This window comes from Halichoerus grypus, chromosome 1 (genome assembly GCF_964656455.1).
Source record: "Halichoerus grypus chromosome 1, mHalGry1.hap1.1, whole genome shotgun sequence".
Lineage (NCBI taxonomy): Eukaryota > Metazoa > Chordata > Mammalia > Carnivora > Phocidae > Halichoerus > Halichoerus grypus.
In genome coordinates this window covers 98661310-98678310 of record NC_135712.1, presented here as the reverse complement: position 1 = coordinate 98678310, position 17001 = coordinate 98661310, and the positions used below count along the sequence as shown (strand labels likewise).

At 31.5% G+C, this 17001-nt stretch overlaps 1 non-coding gene across 1 annotated transcript; it reads left to right on the top strand.

Annotated features, from left to right (window-relative positions):
- Positions 1-1796: 1796 nt before the first annotated feature.
- Positions 1797-1903, top strand: LOC118543739 (U6 spliceosomal RNA). The gene has a single exon (XR_004921233.1). It is a non-coding gene; the product is annotated as a U6 spliceosomal RNA (small nuclear RNA).
- Positions 1904-17001: the final 15098 nt, after the last annotated feature.

Genomic DNA, 17001 nt, shown 5'->3' with positions numbered 1-17001 from the left:
TCTCTCTAATGTATTTTCCAATTTTAGACAGCATTCTTCTCACCTTTTTTCTATTCTGAATATCCTCTACTTAAATATTTTGTCTCTTCTTTAGTAGCTCTTAATTTTTATTATTATTAAGGGAATACTAAAAGTATTTCAAAGTAGAGAATATAATGAGTCCTTATGGATCTTAACCAAGCTTTGACAATTACCAACTCATGGTTAAATTTTTCATCTATACTCCCACCCACTTCCACCAACTCCCAAGATTCTTTTGAAGTAATTTAAAGACATGGCATTATGTATAATTTCATTTATATGACATTTTCAAAAGTACAGAACTATAGAGATGGAAAATAGATTAGTGGCTGCCATGGGACAGGAAGGGAATAAAACAGTTCTTCTGTGGTCGTAGAACAGCTTAGAAGAGTTAATTTTTGCGGTGGTTGAACAAATCATTACATGGAATAAAATTGCTTAGAACTATACACATCCACACACACAAATGCAAGTTAAAAACAGTAAAAATTGAATAAGGTCTGTAGTCTAGTTAACAATGATGAACCAATATTATTTCTTTTGGTTTCAGTGTTGTACTGCAATTATAAAATATGTCACCATTAGAGGAAGCTGGACACGTTGCATTATTTCTGACATTACCTGTGAGTTTATAATTATTTCAAAATAAAAAAGACTTTAAAATTAATTTTAATACCATTAAATCACTAAAATACTCAGGAATACATTGAACAAAATAAGTGAAAGTACATGCAAAACTACAAAATATTTCTGAGAAAAAAATCTAAATAATTGGAAAGATATATACCATGCCTATAGATTTGAAGGGTCAATATTGTGAAAATGCCAATTTTCCCAAAATTAATCTATAGTTTCAAAGGAATCACGGTCATAATTCTATCAGAATTTCTTATAAAAATTGACATGCTGAATGGAAGTACAAATACCTAAAAAAGGAAAACCAATCTTAAAAAAAAAATCTCACTTCAAAAACTATTATAAAACTATAATAGTAATAATATAGCCATATTGACATGATGATAGAAAAAAAAAATCAAAGGCACAGAATAGACAGTCCAGAAATATACCCACTCATATTTGGTCAATTATTTTTGACAAGGTTGCCAAAGCTATTCAGTAAAATAAGGCTTTTCAGCAAATATTTAGAATATTATATATCCGTTTGTGTCACAAAGAATATTAATCCCTACCTCACACCATGCACAAAACTTAATTTGTGGTTGATCATAAACCTAAACATAAAAAGCAAAAACTACAAATCTCATAAAACGCAGGAGAATACCTTCATGACTTGGGGACAGGCAAATATTTTTTAGACAAAAGGCAAACGCACCTTAAAAAAATTTAAAGGAGTAAATAAAAAAATCAGACATCATTAAATTTAAAAAATGCTACTTGCCACATAACACTGTTAAAAAAATCAGTAAGTAAACCACAACCTAGAAGAAAGTATTTGTAAAATGTATAGCCTACAAAAAACAAATCAAATACATAAAAATCCTATGTGACAATAAAATGACAAATAAGCCAATAAATAAAAAAGAGCAAGTACCTGGGCTCCTGAGAGGCTCAGTTGGTTAAATGGTTTAGCATCTGAATCTTGATTTCGCTCAGGTCATGCTCTCAGGGTTGTGGGATCAAGCCCCTGTGGGGCTCTGCGCTCAATGCAGAGTCTGCTTGTCCCTCTCCCTCCTCCTCCCACTGCTCAGTCTCTCTATTTCTCTCTGTCTCTAAAATAAATAGATAAAATCTTAAAAAAAAAAAAAAAAGACCAAGTGCCCACTTCGCAAGCACATATATTAAAATTGGAACACTATAGAGAAGATTAGCATGGCCTCTGTGCAAGGATGATATGCAAATTCGTCGAGCATTCCATATTAGAAAAAAATGAGCAAAACTCTTGGATACTTTACAAAGGGAGATATAAAATGGGAGTAAAAATAAAGAGAGAGAGAAAGAAAACCAAATAAGAAAACGAGCATTTGTCATTAAGGAAAATCAGGTTAAAATCATGATAAAATTGCCCTACAGAACTAAAAGTTTGGCTGAAATTTAAATGTCTGAGACACCAAATGCTGCTAAGTAAGAAGAGTAATTAGAACTCTTATGTGGTGGGTGTGTAAAATGATACAGCACAATGGAAAGTACTTTGGCAATGTATTATAAAGACAAATACACAGCTGTTCCATGGCATAAGGATTCTACTCCTGGGTATTTATCCAAGAGAAATGAAAATATATGGCCATAAAAAAGTGTCATTTTTTATATATCTAATATATGGCAACTAATATGATAAAAAGTAGCAAAGTGGTTGCCTTGGGTATAAGAGTGTTGACTGGGAAGAGAATGAGGGAACTTTCGGAGATTACGGTTATATTCTCTATCTTAATAGGGTCTGGTTACACAAGAGTATGCATTTGTCAAAACTCATCAAATTGTACAAATAATATGTGTATGCTTCACTGTATATTTAAACTAAAACCACTATTAAGATATTGAATTTCAGTTCATGGATTTCCATGTAAGTATGGTATCAGTTAGTGATTCTGAAACACTTTATACATGTACACTTTATATTTAAATGGACATTTCTGTAAATATGGATATTTCTCTATATGTGGATATAAAAGCCTAATTAGAGTGTCAACTAGAAATGCCATACAGGAGGAGCTTGACTGATTTTGAAAAAAGATAACAGTAGAAAGATAGATCATTTTTGAAGGAGGTGTAAGGTCAGGATGGAAGAAATTCCAGCTAATGAGAAAGCTCAATTAAGGAAAAATGTTTTAAAATGCATGAAAGAGAGGGAAGAATTTCTGAGGGTGTGTCTTTGAATAAGCAAGTTAGATGGAGTTACTGTTGGGGAATATCATTAAACACAAAATCTTTGGCCCCCCCAGAAAACCTTTCCACAAAAGTAGAAGAGAAAGAAAACAGCTTTATTATAGAATAGGCTTTAAACCAGAAAGAAATCTTACCCTTTTATATTGCCAAGCAGATAGAACCCTATGGCATACATGTTCTCATAATAATCGGTAACTAGTCCTTAAATAAGAGGACTTGACGGCACCATTTGTCACACATCTTTCTTCCTAGACTCACCTGATAACTGAGGTGGCCATCTGTGTTTGCTAATTGTTTTTTTCCAAAGGAAAAATAAACTGTAATATTTTTATGACAAGAGGTGCTTTGGCAACTTAGCATGAGGTACCCAATGACTTAAGGCTTCTACCCTCCGACTTAAGGCTTCTACCCTCCAACAGAAACTGGGAGATAGGGATGCTATTTTACTTGATGATGGTATTTCAAAGAGATGGCTCCCAGGTCCTTGCGAAAGACATTATTGTGTCATATAGCTGACAATTGGCTTATTTAGCTTTTAAAAAGACTTATGTGCATTTTAAAGAGACAACGAGAAAAGTGTTCTAAAGTAAGCCTTGTAAGAAAATGTGGGAGGTGGGGGGAGGGAGGTTTCTTCCCTTATTTATTTATTTTTTTTAAGATTTTATTTATTTATTTGACAGAGAGAGACACAGTGAGAGAGGGAACACAAGCAGGAGTGGGAGAGGGAGAAGCAGGCTTCCCGCCGAGCAGGGAGCCCGATGCGGGGCTCGATTCCAGGACCCTGGGATCATGACCTGAGCCGAAGGCAGACGCTTAATGACTGAGCCACCCAGGCACCCCTTCCCTTATTTTTAACAAGGAGAATTAAGCCTCTTATTTTTAATTTATATTTGCCCTTATACTATACAAGAGGGATACAGATCTTAGATATAGTCATGATTTCCTTCATAGAGATAGAATGTATTGTGGAAACAAATACAAGATCCATAGTTCTTACCCAAGACCTTTGTAGCCAGATATGTTATAAAATAACATATAAAATAATATTTTTCAGATTATAGACAGGTAATACTGTGATATATACTTTATGTATTAGGAAAAGCCCCTAAAGTCTTAAGTAACACCTTGTAATCAAAACATTAATATACCTGTAGGGAAATATATGAATATTCACACTAATTAGAATAAAAAATATAAATAGCTATACTTCAATTTCAGGTAAAGTTTTGAGGCCAAATGAATTGGTCAGGTCAGGTCAAATCTCATAATCAGATGAGATATAAAAATCTCTTAGTTTCCACAGCCTTTTGACTTTGGCTTTTAGATAAAAGATTTGAATTTACAGGGGGGAGTAAGATAGTGAATGAACAAAGGAAATACAGTATGATTCATGAAAAACATTAAGAGGGCTCAGATGAAGGCCTTTAAATTTAAAGGGACAATAGTCAATATGACTACGTGTTTCTCTCCAACCACACTCATCTGTGCGTTCACATCTCAAAGAAAGCAGAAAGTTGGACAGAACTAGGCCCAGTTATTTCTAGGCAAATTGTGAAAGAAGACAAAAGAATTGAGTATACCTACAGGAGAATGATTATATGATGGGACTTGGACTTTCAGTTGGGTAAGGGGGGGAAATAAGGTTCTGAGTGAGGGTGCACCACATGGTGGGAGAAGGTAGGTAGATGGAAGAAGTTGGATTGAAATCCCTGTAGGGTTCAACAGGTATAAGATTAGGGTTAGTATAGGCAGTGAGATGCAAAAAGATGGTATACAGTATGGGATTCAAAATTGAGATTATAGAGTTGTAAGTAAGAAGATCAGTGGAATATCCATGGGAATTAGTAACCAAGTCAAGATGGAGAATAAATTCATTACAGGAGAGAAGCTTAAGGTTATTGGAAAGAACGCTTGCAAGGAAATTGAAATTCTAATAATTATAATAGTTAGTAGGGCTGGAGAGAGGAACAGTAAGTCAAGAGCCAAAGTATTCAGGGAATGAGGGGAATGACCCTCTGCAAATAGATGCAACCAACTTTCTATTGTCCACATTTAAATGAATTTTTTTTTTTTTATTTTTGCCTGTCTTAGGTTTCTATTTTGGAAAGCTAAGGTATTTCTATGTTTTTTTTTTAAAGATTTTATTTATTTATTTGACAGAGAGAGACATGGCGAGAGAGGGAATACAAGCAGGGGGAGTGGGAGAGGGAGAAGCAGGCTTCCCGCGGACAGAGAGCCCAAGGCGGGGCTCGATCCCAGGACCCTGGGATCATGACCTGAGCCAAAGGCAGACATGCTTAATGATTGAGCCACCCAGGCACCCCTCTATGTTTTAATTGGTACATTAGTAATTTGAATTTTACTGAAAATGAATTAATTTCTCTTGTAAATTGTTTCATTAAACTAAGATAAAATGCTTGAAACTAGTAAAATTTTTAAATCAAAGGAAAAATTTAAGGGATTTTAAAATTAAACCTATTTTCATATGTACATTCTAATCCAATTTTTAAATATTCAAAATGATGTAAATTATTCAGTGTACATAATTTATGAGTTTGCTTTTTCAAGCTCTTTAAAAATGGATACCAAATATAAGTGTTCCTTTTGAAGTTTTAATCCAGTAAATATGGAGACTAATCAAGAAAGTTTAATGAGCAAGATTAATTAAATAAACTTAGTTTTAGAAATCTGTGTAAATTGTTAAGGTAGGTGGTAAACTTTCCATTATGGATACTTGGTATAGAAAGGAATGCTCATTTTTTATTTGCTTACTTATTTTCTGAATAGGCTTGATGAAGATGAGAAACCAGATCAGATATTGAACCCTTAGTGATGTGACACAATTGTCAAATAGATAAATTATTTATCTTTCTCTCTTCCTTTTCCTTCCTTTCTCCTTCCTTCTTTCCTTCCTTCCTTCCTTCCTTCCTTCCTTCCTTCCTTCCTTCCTTCCTTCCTTCCTCCCTTCCTCCCTTCCTTCCTTCCTTCCTTCTTTCCTTCCTTTTTCTTTGACAGAGAGAAAGCATGAGAGTGGCAGGGGTGTGGGGGCAGTGGGAAAGGGGCAGGGGGAGAGGGAGAGAGAGAGAATCCTAAACAGAGAAACCCTGCCCAGCGTGGAGCCCGATGCAGGGCTTAATCTCAGATCCTGATATCATGACCTGAGCCAAAATCAAGAGTTGGACACTTAACTGACTGAGCCACCCAGGTGCCCCATATTTACTTTTCTTTCTTATGGCAAGGGTCCTCCACATGCAATATTTCAAGCATTATATTGCCTAAAATTGTAGAATTAAGAAGCTACATTTTCTATCACAGTGCAAATGTCATCAGATGTGCATGTTTGCATATTTTATGCTTCTTTAATAATGCATTCTTAAATTTGGTTTTAAGTTAAGGACAGTGTTTGCTTATTGATCATGATGCATTATCCACACTGGGGAAAGCATTCCACAGTTTGCATCTTCTCAGTTAATTCTGAATAATTCAGGAAGTTCTAGGAGTTGTATTTATTTTCATTAACTTTTTATCCATATACACCTGACAGATAGTGACATATAATATGCTACATCTAGTTATAAGAATGGTACTATTGTTTATAAGTTTACAAAGTTATAGTGGCTTTTAGGTAGATACATATTTATATATCTACATATCTATATAAATAAATATATATTTATATATATACATATATTAGTACTTATTTAGAATTCTCCTATAGCTATATTGTACATTATATTATATGGTTTATTACAGGACTCTTTTATGGTGATTTTTCTTTTTTCTTTACACAAGGTAAAATTATAAAAATGTACTATTGGATATAAATTCTCTATAAAATAATTTCTCTTATAATTGGCAAAAGATGCACATCTTTAGACAAATTTATTGTTGTCACTGTTATTTTTAAAAGTATGAAGTCAAATTAAAAAAAATTCTTTGAATTTCACAGGCATTCAATAAAAAATGGTTTCAAAATGAACAGAATTAAGGAGTATTTAAGCATATTATGGAAAAAGTCAAGAAATGGTATTATACTTTTTAAAGTAACACACCAAGCCCCAGGTTATTGTATGGATATTAAGTAGACAAGCAAGTCTAACAACCCTAAGGGAAAGCACATCTGACCCATTTATTCAGTTAGCAGAATCACACACAGAATAAGAGGGTGGTTTAATTCTGGGCCAAGTATTTCTTAATTTCTAAACTTAAATATGCATTTAATTCAATGTGGCAAAAATAGATGTTATATAATTTATATAATTTGAAGCTAAGTCCTCTCCAGATAATTTTTACTATACTGGAACAAATAAAAATTATAGTGATGAAATATTAAAATAGAAGTTAAAAAACCCCATACACTAATATTTTGTCATGGTTTAAAATAAGTGTCTCCATTAATAAGTATAAAATACAGCATTAGGAGTAAGTTTAAGTTGTTAACTTGTACTAAAATAGAGCTTTTTTACCTCGCATGTCTTTTTCTAGCCTTATGGAACTACTTACAAACATAAAAATAAAAATGCTGAAAATGTTGGAAATAAATTTGAATTATGATAGTAATAATTCAGATCTTACTACTTTTTTATCTGAAATGTTATCTTGAGAGGTATTTACTGCTAAATTGCAAAGTCAAGAGCCTCATTTTTCATTCACTTCTATTCAGCTAAAGAATCAGCTAATATGCCATGCTATAATGATATACTTTTAAGCATTGCTCTAACTCTTTCATGAATGGTTTCAAGTTATTTTCATCTAAATAGATTTGTTTTGAAGTTGTTCAGTGAAAAACAAAACAAAACAAACAGAAAGACAAACATCGTCAGTAAAATAAAATTGCATGCTCTAAATTGGAATTATTCTTAAATTTCTGCAAAAGCAAAGTATACCTATATCTACCGACCTTTCCTACCTCTCCTTCCAACCTATTTATTAACTTCTCACTACAGTGTAGTGTGCATCCAAAATAATGTAAGAAAAAATATTGAGAAAAATGATCTTTTTCATTAAAGTCATTGAAACTAATACCTCTCACGTTTTGTCTGCTAATAATTAGTCATTCCCACAAGTGAAATACGATCTAAGAGAACTGGGTTCCTTACATTTGCTTACTTTTTTTTTTTTTTTTTTTGATAGGCTAGAGTAGCCTGCAACCTCTAGAACCAAAATTGTAAGAAAACTTAAGAATAACCCAAGTGCATTAAAATTAATCTTCATTTAGACATATCAGATGATATATCTTCAATTTTCAGATATTTTATATAAATAAATTTTAAGAAGCACTTTTGCATATGAAGGAGAGAATTTTATAAACTGAAAATAAAGAACAGTCAAAATATCTTATCAGGATGAAACTTTTTGCTCAGCATCATTTACATTCATAACTTGACCATAAGATTTTAGAGGCTTTGTTTCTACTTTTGGTTTTAGAAACTTCTGTATGTGTAACTTTATGTTCTCAATATATTATTAAGAGCAATGGAAAAAAGGGCAAGAAACAAAATTTTAATTAATGACTTACAAATCCTGAGGACTTTACATTTCAGCCTTACTTACATATGAACAGCTTTACTAAAACAAAAACATGGAAAGGGAAAGTGATCTACCTTAGCTCAAAAAGCTTGTAGATGGTTGAATCAAATGTGAACAGTTGACCTCAGTTTTCTAGTGCTTTTTAAAATCATAATTCTGAATTTAACAATGGATATGTTTTGGTTGTAGTGATGTTAAAGTTCTACTTATTTGACAACTGAAGAAAATATCTAAATATGCAATTTCTAAGTGTAGATAAATATTTAACTGCAAATTATTTTCTGAATGATAATTAGGAATATTTCCAGCTATTAAATGAAATGAGAGACCTTTGCAGTAAATGAGAGGACTTTGATTACATATATAAGAAGAATACATCTATATTTATACATATTTAAAATAAAAAATATAATTGCAGGAAGGTAAAATAACCTCTTTAATTATACACACACAATTTGGTCATCAAATCCATATTAATTGTTATTAAAATTAATCAATGATTCCTAAAATATAACAGAAACAAGTCCTTTAAAATCTTATTTCTATCTAAGTGTTCTTTCTGTTAAAAATAAGGAATGTTTCATAAGAAAGTTACAAAGTTAATGATGGCATCAATATGTATATATTCAAATGGCTTGTTTAGGTTATGAGTAATTTTTGTTACCAGCATAAGGGAGAAATCAAAAGTAATGATTATTTCTTGTCTTTTCTCATAGGAACATATTATTGTTATTATATTGCCATGGAGCGATTTACCACATACATGTGAAATATCACAATATAAAATTATTAACTTTAGCCCCCAACTATCCAAACTGAATGTTTTAGCATGGTGAGATTCAAAGTATATTGACTATTTTTAATCTAAATTTAAATCTTTGAAAGTAAAATATAGTTTAAAGTGGTACTTACTAACATATTATTTCAAGCAAGCTTTACAAAATTATAATAGGGTAGTCATTTGGAAGTTCAGCATGGAACTTACTTCCTATTGAGGGACCTAATTACCAAACATTTTTGCTCACATTGCTTGAAGGTTATGATTAGAACACATTAAAAAATCAGCAGATTCAGATCTAAGTGAACAACAAGGTACATAAGGTGATGAAAGGTCTTCCGTGAAAGCACAAGGCCATAGCCATTAAGGATCTTCTGTGAGAGTAAAATCATTTAAAAATCAATGCAAAATCTTTTAGAGAGTTTCTGTTCAGTAAAACACGAATAAAATTGCCAGGAAGAAGGAGAGCTTCTGAATTTTGTATGAAGTAAACTAGAAATTACATGGAAAACCATAGGGAGGAAAAATACTTAAATATGTAGATTTTTAACAAATACAGTTGTCTCCACATTTTAAAGTTGTTGTTACTGGGCATTGCTGCAAATACTATTATTTTATTTCTAATACTAAAATTTCAATATTATCTTATAATGATAATGGACATACTTGATAAATTGGTAGAAACTATACAATGACTTTATTTACATATTTAAAATAGAATGTTTTAATTTTCTAGATGACATAGATAGCTCTGTCTAGAAGAATAAATCAATAGAACAAAATAGAGTCCATAAATAGACTCCTATAAGGACAAATGATTTTCACAAAGGTGTGAAGGCAATTCAGTGGAGAAAGAATAGTCATTTCAACAAATAGTACTGGACTAATTGGACATCCACACATGAATAAACTTTGACACATACCTCATACAAATAATACACATATTTATATACATATTCATGTACAAATAATAAATATCATTTGTGTATTATAATAAATCATTAAATTAAATTAATGTATTTATTATATTTTAATAATTATTAAATGGATGATAAACCCAAATGTAAAATCTAAAGCTATAAAACTTCTAGAAGAAAACATTTTTTTTGGCTTTGTTTTAGTCAAAGAATTCTTAGCTATGTCATCAAAAGCATAATCCACAAAAGAAAATTTGGTAATTTGACTTCATGAAAATTAAAAATGTTGTTCTGCAAAAGAAAGACTGGGAAAAATATTTGCTAGTCATATCTTATCTGAACTCGTATCTAGAATATACAGGGCATTCCCTAAACTCAATGATAAGAAAACTCAAGTAAGTGGGCTAAAATTTGAACAGATAATTTATGAAAGAACGGATGATTTATGAAAGATGACAAACTCATAAAAATATATTCAACATCATTAGCATTAAGAAAATAAAATCACAAGGAATTAACACTCAATACTTGCTAGATTGTCTTAAAGACTTCATCACAAATGCAGTACTGTGGAGTAACAGCTATTGCCATGTAGTGGAATGAGAATATAAAATAATACTATCACTTTGGATAAAATTTGGCAGTTTCTTAAGATTTAAAAAATCTACCTATCATAAAATTTATATGATACCAAACAAAGGTATTTCTCCAAGACATATTAAAGCATATATCCATTCAAAGGCAATGAGTGTTCATTAGAATTTCATTTGCATTAGCCCCAAACTAGAAACAACCAAAATGTCCATCTACAGGTGAAAATATAAACAAATTGTGGTATATATATATATATATATATATATATATACCATTGTGTATATATATATACACAATGGTATACTACACAGCAAAGAAATGAATGAACTATTGATATATGAAACAACATGGATAAATCTCAGAATATGCTGAGGAAAGCAGTTCAGCCTTCCCCCCTTCAAAAGAAACACAAAAAACGAAGAGTACATACCCTGTGATTCCATATATGTAAAACTCTAGAAAATACAAAATAATGTATAATTACAGAAAGCAGATCAGTGATTGGTGGTTACCTAGGGCTGGAGAGTAGGGGGGGATAGTGAGGAGGGGTAAGGATTACAAAGAAATGTGAGGGAACTTTTGGGGGTGTTGGACATATTTATTATCTTGAATTTAGCGATGGTTTTATGGTTTATACATATTTCAAAAAATCAAATTTTACAATTAGAATATGTACAGGGATTTGTATATTAAATATAACCCAATAAAACTATTAAACAAAAAGCTACCACCCCCATTAGCTTTGTGAATAAAATTTAAGAAAAAGTAAAGACATTGAAAAATATAGCAACAACAAATTTTATCCAAAGTGGTAGCAACAACAACAGTAACAACAATATTAGTAATAATAAAGAAGGAAGAGAGGTCATAAGGCAGCTACTTATAGGCAAATGACTAAATGTCTTGGTATAAGAGGTTTCTCCAACCATGAAATGATTTTCCCTGTATCTACTTCTCTACCTTCCACCAGAAATTGTTATTTTGGCTTGAGAGATCAAAAACTGATGGCAAAGGAAGCAAATGGGACAATCTGAGGGAATAAATCATTCCCAAGATTTATTTGGGAATGGCTCTTAAATTACTTTACATAATGTGTCTAAAAGAAACCACCCAGGAAGACAGTATAATGGCTTTTGCAGAATTGGCTTCCTAATTGCTCAGGCTTTATGTCCCACAGGCAAGTAAACCTTGAGTGAACAAACTAAAATTAGATAAATGTAGTTGTCACTTTTATTCTGGAGGATAAATATTTTGAATAAATTCACATAGAATTTGATTACAATCCTAATAATTAGAAATATAGATCCCTTTTTCTAAAGATTAGAAAATATAGAAATATCAGTAGACATGTAAAAAAAAAAGTTCAAAGGAAGTGTAACATGCTAAGGAAGCAAAGCAACAAATTCCCTCATGAAACAGAAGGAAAACTTAAAGAAACAAGTAATATTAATTGCAAGATTTGTGATATATTTTCTCTGGGGTCTTAGATCAAACATGAGAAGTTTCTGATGAAAGATGTATTGTATAATATAATAGGCAGTCACACACTAAACACTATTTGACAAACCAGTCAGTGTTAAAAATTATTTTAGAATTTTGTGGAAAACCAGAACAATATTAATATAGTTAGCCAAATAAAGCAAACAGAGTATATGATCCAATATTCATACAATAGACATATTGACTTTGTGAAGCTTCTAGACTGGAATTTCCAGATGTCAGATTATAAATAGTACTTAGAAATAATAAAATTATCCAAACAATGTGTGTAGAGTAGAAAAGTTAACATTTTTCTCAAACATTGAAATTTTAATTTATATTTAATCCCTTAATCTATAATAATGTTTTCCATTTATGCAGTGCCCACTCTATACATGACTAATTTGAATTCTTTAAAGATAATCATCTCATTCACGCATTGTCACAAAACATTATGGTAGGTGTTATTAACCCTGTTTTAAATGAGGAAACAAACTCCAAAAGGTTAATTTGATATTTATATTGATATATTTATAATGCTAGAGTTTGAGTTGAGTCTTCAGACTGGTCATCTTGTCATGATTCATTGCTCCCTGATGCCATTTCCACATTGAAACCTGAGTAATGTTCCCATTGCCTTCAAGATAAAGTACAAACTCCATAATTTAGTATGTTATGCCTTTCAGAATCTGGCCTTCTTCATGCCTACAGTTTTCTTTCTTACACTGTTCTAAACCTCTCTCTCCAGAGGAACCCCAGTCTCAGATTTCCACCGACTGCGTGTGGTTTTGGTTGCACTTGCACATGGTTCCATCTGCCTTGAATATCTGTCTTTTCTCTTACCCCAGGCTAATTTCTACTTGGAATTCAAGATTTGCAAGGATCATGTCCTTTAAGAAGTGCTCTTTCACTCTATCCAATTTCAAGTAGATGCCTTGCGTGTTCCCATTTCCATTCTATTCATACATGTCATTATCTTTTTACACTACTATTTCTACTACTACTATTACTGTATTTTTCACTACTATTCTGTAGTTTCCTCTTTGTTTTCTTTTCCTCCATTAATAGCTCATAATCCTTAAGGGCTTTTTTTTTTTTTTTTTTTTTTTTTAGAGGTGGGAGAGAGAAGGGCAAAGGGAGGGAGACGGATAGAAAGAGAGAAGAGGGGCAGAAGGAGTGAGAGAGAGAGAACCTTAAGCAGCTCCATGCCCAGCACCCAAGGCAGGACTCATTCTCACAACCTTGAGATCATGACCTGAGCCAAAACCAAGAGTCTGAGGCTTAACCCACTGAGCCACCCGGGCACCCCCTTAAGGGCATGTTCTATGTCCAGTGTCGAACACATTGCATGACATAATAAACTCTCAAATAGTATTTGTTAAATAAGTAGATAAATAAATAAATAGAGCATAAGGAGAACATTTAGATAAATTGATAGTTCTAGGAAGAGAATTCTAAAAAAAAAATTAGAAAATGCACAATTAAGCAAATGCACGTTGTAAAGATCTGTAACGATACTAAAAAGTTAAACAGAAAATATAAAAGTATTTTTACAAATGGGCAAATTAAAAATTGTGTTTTTAAAAAGACATGAATTGGGATTCTAAGATAATAAAAAGAATAGCAAATTGGATGCAGACACTTTTCACAATCAGGTGAGTAAAATATTTAACAAACAATATGTAAAGTATTCAATTTCATTGGGAATCAAAAGAGGTAATTACCAGTTTAGCAACTATTAAAACAAATTTTATTTTTTATGATGCACAACGACAAGCAGACCTTTCCATGAACTTATAGAGGGACTGTAAATAGGAATGGACTTGGTACAGATAGTATAATTATACATCCAGAGCATTAAAATTGTAACAATCTTGATCCAGCAGTTTATCTTAGTAATGAATTATTTTTAAAAAGGCAAACATGCATATGTGGACAAAGCTGATTATAACAGGATTATTTATAATAAGAAAATTTGAAACCTATTACATGTCCAATAATAGGGGTATTGCTAATAGATATTATAATACTGAAATTAATATTATATTAATATAATATATGTGATATAAGAAAAAATGTAATGACTTCACAAATTCTCATGCTATGTGAAAATTGTGTATGTAATATAAATTAACTTAAAAATACAAATGCCGAAAACACAGAATATTGAAAATTGCATCTATAAAATAATAAGAGGGATTATGAATCTTAATTTTTTATTTCATTTTTCCATATTTTTCCTCCATTAAGCATATTTATGATTAGTAAAACTGTAAGCTCTAACTGATAAATGAAAAGTACAGTTACGGGAAGCAGCAGAAGTTAAATAGCATGAGTATGAAATGTCTTCACATTTTAAATACTAATTCATCAAACAACTTCTGTGATTGTCATTCAGAGAAATTTTGTGAATATAAAATCAAACTATTCAGAGCCCTTGTGTCTGTGATTTTAGTGTCTAGTTGATTATACATGTATAGGAAGGATGATTATAAGACCATTAAAATCACCAACCAACCTTATAATTCTTTCCAAATGGGCTAATAGAGTCACATCAATTTTGAAAAATAATAGCTACAGATATATCATTTAAATACCCAGGTGTACATATAGAGAGCTCATTGATCAAATAAACTATGCACAAAGGTTAGTTTTAACCAGCAAGAAAACACTAGGAACTGACAGATACACTCTGCCAATTAGGAAGAAAATGTTATTGTAGGTTATATAAGGTGATCCTACTGTTTGCTCCCACAGAAGAGGATTCTGCATGGAATGCAGTATTATTCTGGCAACTGATTAGCATTTTGATATGCTCAAAATTTGTTCACATGGAAATGAAATATTAAAGCAGACAGCAGTTCAAAGTAATAGATGAAACTATTGCACAAAAATGTTTTTCTGTATTTTTAGATAACTGGTTGCCAAGGAATGCGCTCAAGATTTCTGCCTTTTGTGATTACCACAGAGATAAACATATAACAAGAAATACACACACACACACACACACACAAACACATATGGCAAAGAGTAGACCTTCTTTTGATTTAGTCTGTTAAAAATTAGGGCAAAACCAGGAGCTATCTTCCTGTTTAATGAATGATGATTAAATATAAGGGTCTCAGGATTACTGGAAAGTGTTGAGATTCAGTTTTCTCTCTATATAGTAGAAATGAAAAACTGAAAATACCATTAAATATATTTTGTTATTATTCAAAGAGAATTGATCTTGAAACCTGTGAATTAGACTTCTGTAAAACTTTTCCAATTTATAACATTTCATACTCTATTAATTGCTATTAGAATGTTACTTTAAATCTACACTGTATTAAAACACCTGATCATTCTTGATCAAGCTCAAAATGGGAAATAAAAATGTTACATTCAGGTGATGAAGATGAATGCTCTTAAAAAAAAGTGCAACATTAAAAGTATATTGCAAGTAGTTGAAATGTGTCTAAACTGTTCTTGGCCCTAATTGTGAGAAGAGACTAGCAGCTTACATTTGGGATGTGTGTTTGCTCTTTCAGTTCACAGTCTATTTAGTAAATGACCTATCCCAGCATGTGAAATGTTATCACAGTGGCTCAGAAGTGCTAATATATAGCCAAAAATCGGAAGCCCCCACTCCCAATGCCACGTCACCCCTATAGTATCATGCTTAGAGCTTCATTGTTAATCCACTTTTCAAGATAGGAAGGCTAAATATCACCAACGTGTTGTTTTCATATAGTCACAAGAGTTCAGTTTCTCCATCATGCAAAAGGCCTATATTTGGGGATCTCTTGAGAGGCAGGTTGTAAAAATTTTGTCGGCAGGGGAATTTTTATTCTTTTATAATATCCTATGTAACAAATATCTTTGACTCCTAAACATATATTACAAAAGTGAATTATAATGTATTTGGTCAATATTATTGGCTTCCCTTTTCTTTTGACCTTCTTAATTTGATCCATTGACATTTGTTCGTTTTTAAAAATACCTCACATGACTAAAATATGTTGTGTTGACTTTTATAATTTAACTAATTTTGGCATACTCCTCCTTCTTAAGGATTTTAGTGTTTTCAAACTATTAGATCTTTGAAATTATACTTAGAAAATTGCAGATTAAAAAAAAAAAACTACTTAAGAGTTGTCAGGAAAAAGCATCCTAACAAAGTAATTTGCAACCCAAACAAAATTGTCAATTTTAAAGATTGTTTTTCATAATACTTAATGATACATATTTTGTGTAATTCCCAAAGGGTTGGTGGTCATTAAAGTATTCAAACTGCAACCTAAAATAAAATGTTATATACTCACTGTTTAAAAATTCACAATGAGACATTTTGAAATATGACCTAGTTTGAAATTCATACTCTGACTTTTCTGAAATATCAGTAGTGGTTTCATATATTTAATTAGAAATTGCCGTATTTTATGGCTTTACAGTCCATATATGATTTTAAGCACCTTAGCAATGGCATTCGTGTTCCAAAAAGGAAAACGTGGTATATGGAAAAACCACAAATTTATTATTCAAGATTTGAGGTAGACTGCTTAAAATACTATTAAGCTGGATAAAAAAAAAATATTGATTTTGAAGATCTACAAGCAACTGCCCCACATGCATATATCATACATATTCACTTGATTTAATTATGAGTAATTTAATTATATTAAATATGATTTAATATAACCTAGGCATGCTTTCTTTTTTCTTTTTTTTTTCCCGGTAGGCATATTTTCTTGTAAAGACAATGATTTGCGGTTTAATTCTAAATGATTTCCCACCCATTAATATGATTTTACATATATAAGATATGTGTTAAATTATTAAACCATTCAATATCATGGT